This window comes from Myotis davidii, unplaced genomic scaffold (genome assembly GCF_000327345.1).
Source record: "Myotis davidii unplaced genomic scaffold, ASM32734v1 scaffold1525, whole genome shotgun sequence".
In the NCBI taxonomy this organism is placed as follows: Eukaryota; Metazoa; Chordata; class Mammalia; order Chiroptera; family Vespertilionidae; genus Myotis; species Myotis davidii.
Genome location: NW_006296279.1, coordinates 590455 through 593884, shown reverse-complemented (window position 1 = coordinate 593884; position 3430 = coordinate 590455). Strand labels below are relative to the sequence as shown.

At 44.6% G+C, this 3430-nt stretch overlaps 1 protein-coding gene across 2 annotated transcripts in view; it reads left to right on the top strand.

The window, feature by feature from the left end:
* The first annotated feature begins 473 nt into the window (after window positions 1-473).
* KCNH1 (potassium channel, voltage gated eag related subfamily H, member 1) overlaps window positions 474-3430 on the top strand; it is a 252546-nt gene continuing 249589 nt past the window's right edge. For both annotated transcript variants that reach the window (XM_015568819.1, XM_015568818.1), the window contains exon 1: window positions 474-494. The gene's annotated coding sequence lies outside the window, so the exon portion shown is untranslated. The remainder of the gene's footprint in view (window positions 495-3430) is intronic.

The following is a 3430-nucleotide window of genomic DNA, read 5'->3' as shown; positions in this document are numbered from 1 at the left end:
CCGCCTTCTTGGTCCTCTCCAGGGAGCGTGGCAGCTGGTGAGCAAAGTCCGGGGAAAAGTGATGGGAAGCTGGACGCCCCGCGTCGCGTCCACCTTCCATCTGGACAGGCAGAGAAGTCCGAGGTGTGGGGGCGCGGGGATTTAGGGATGTGCTTGCAGCAGGCTGCCCGATTCCACCTCTTCACCGAGCCACCCACCCCCTTGTAGGTGAAGGGAAGGCCAGGAGGGGCAGAATTTCCTGGACTCGGGCGGGAAGTGGCGGGCACAGGTGCTGAGCTGGCTAACGCGTCCACCTTCCATCTGGACAGGCAGAGAAGTCCGAGGTGTGGGGGCGCGGGGATTTAGGGATGTGCTTGCAGCAGGCTGCCCGATTCCACCTCTTCACCGAGCCACCCACCCCCTTGTAGGTGAAGGGAAGGCCAGGAGGGGCAGAATTTCCTGGACTCGGGCGGGAAGTGGCGGGCACAGGTGCTGAGCTGGCTAAGTGGCCACAGGTACGAATCTGTCTTAGATCCCCTCCTCCAAACACAGCAGTGTTTTATGCCCAGACATCTTGCTCACCTACAAATTCCCAAACTCCCCAAGCCTGTAGATCGCCATTACCCAGTAAACCGATGCTCCCCGCCCCTCCCCTCCCTCCCGGGGCATTTAGAGGGACAGTAGCCTGGAGGGCAGGGGAGGGGGGTGAGAGTCCCGGAGCTGGGGCTGGAAAGGAAGCATTTCAAATGCCCCAGGACTCAGGGCAGCGGAGCCCCCCTGGCTAAACGGCTTGCAGAGCAAATAGGAGCAGGGCAGCTGGGAGGTGCAAAGGAGAGGCGAGCAGCCCCAGATAAGAAGCCCTGCACAGGCTGCTGGACCTTCTCCTCTCAGAGACAGGACGTTCATCAGGAGGACCCCAAGCGCTCACTCAGGAAATGGCTTTTAAAAACGTGTAAATATCTTGGCTTCAGAGCCTTAAGGAGCTTGTGTTAAAGCGAGGGGCTTCTCTTTGGATTTAGTTAGGGATTTGGGGGGAGGGCATGAAAAGTGACTTATGCTACTAAGAACGACTCTTAAATTCCAAAGTGATTTAAGTTTATCTTATAATAAAAAATGTAACGAGGGTAGCAAATCATTATGGGTTCAGTACTTCTTAGGAATGAATGGTCATTTATTATGTGCGGCTTACGAAGAAGATTATTGAAGTTTCTGGTCAGTCCCCTTTTCTTTTAAGGTCTTCCTGAGGCAAACTAACTAAGGTGGCTTTTAGAGCAAGGTCACAGCCATTACCTGGGGATACAAGGGGGTTCCAATTACTACACGAACAGCCACAACAAACTCTGCTGCCATAAAAATGCTGGAGGTGTTCAGAGGTTTTAACATAAAATCACTATTTAAGAGTTTAACGTACTGTGACGGCTATTGTTACTGGCCTGTGAGGGGGTATGGAGGCAGTCTTGCAGATTTGGGGACCCCCTTGCCAGAGACATCAACTTTCTCATAAGTATCAATGACAATTTCATTTATTTTTATTTTTATTTTATTTTTTGTGTGAAGTGGCAGAATCCTTTAAGTGAGGGGGGAAGCCCTGTATGTAATGTATGCCATGTTATGTTTTTGAATGGAGAGAGCAGTAAGGAGTCTTGCATGTAATAGTCACAAGGTTCCTTGGGCTTGGTAGGAGGAACTTAAGAATCCTGGAGCTAATACCACAATAAAATAAAAATTTCAAAGAAGAATCCTGAAGCTGATACCACAATTGAAAACAACCCCGAAGCGGAGAAGGTAGAATATCTTCTAGTTTAGTGGATCTTAGACTAACTCTTCCCCTCTGTAGGCATATGTAGGACCTCAATAGAATAATTAGCTGGGGGTATTATTAGTACCAGCACTTTAATTTCAGCACCACTTCCAAAAGCTTGACTTCAATTAGCCAACCAACCAACCAACCAACCAACCGAACAGCATCAACAGCAAAAACAAAAACATGTTGGGAGAGGTGGATGAACTTTCAATATTATGTATTATTTCAGAGAAAAAGATTCTGATCTTGAAACGTGGATTTAAATTTGTAGTGATCTTTTTCATAATATCTCCTGAACACAGAGAGAAAAAACAGTGGACTCTTGGAAATACCACAATATCTACATGCATTGTATTATTTTATTGTGATGGAAAAGGTCTATTTATAAATATTGATTGTCTTCTAAAATCCTCCGCCCTTGTTTTGGGTATTACAGTTTTTTAAATAGCATTTTACCTTTAAATAGCACTACTTTTTGATCACTTTTTTTAAAGGTATTTTCTCCCAGTGGTTTTATGCAGCATTTTTGTTTCTCTTTTAAAAACCAGAAAACTAAGTCCCATGAATATTGAGTGACTTTCAAGGTGGCAGGCATATAATGCCTGAGGTGGGTGTTCTTTGAGGATAGCATTCATCTTTTGTGGTAGCATCATTGTTGCTCAGACATTATGACTTCGGCTGTGGAACTGTTTTCATCATCCTCAAAAACACTGTTCTCATTATATGCTAATGGATAACAGAACTGACTTTGTTTTGGGGCATTTGAATATCTGGTGTCTGGAGTATCTTAGAACTTGTAGGGTAAGACAAACCTTGGATTGAGTCTGTCCTCCCTCCCCATCATTGTATAGATGAAAAAACTGAAGCACAGCTTTCCCTCAAATAATTAAGGGCAGAACTGATGAGGCCCTAAGCCTCTTGACCCCTGTGTCACGCTCCTTAGGGTACACCATGCGATGACCTTCCTTGTATTACCATTGTTTTCTCTAGAGAAGCGTAATTTCCCAGTGGAGATGAAATAAAATGTTATAACAACAAGAACAACATCCATTTTGGCTAACGGCCACGCTACCACATCCAAACAGAATAACAGGGCAAAGGAGAAGCTAATTCTGTTTCCAGGGAGGGCGGTCGTTTTACCTTTGCCAATGGTTTGGCAGGATAACATTCATGTGCCCGTTATGAAATATTAAGTCACTTTTCATAAAATATTACCTTTGATCCTCATAAGACAGCAAAGGAGGTGCAGTGTTTCCATTCCAGAGTTTCAGGAACTAAGAATCCTCAGGTTAAATAATTTACTTATGCTTAGTTAGGAAGAGGGAGCATTAGAAATGGCATGAAAAGGCAGCTCAGGGACTATTCAGCAGTTGTGACTGGCTCATTCATTCCACAAAGATTTATTGAGATACTTACAGAACACCGGGGATGTAGAGAGAATGTAACTGGGTAAGTTACATTCTAGTGAGTCTTGGTCCAAGGATCTTACCCCTGTTCCACAACGTTTCCTGGCTTGACATTGGGTTAAAAAAAAATCCACATTTTAAAGGTGTTTACTGGTCTTGATGGGAGTAGAATTCAGGTTAACCTTCTTGGATATATTTGGAATACCATTTGAAGAGATTTGATAATTATCTTAATTGAGTA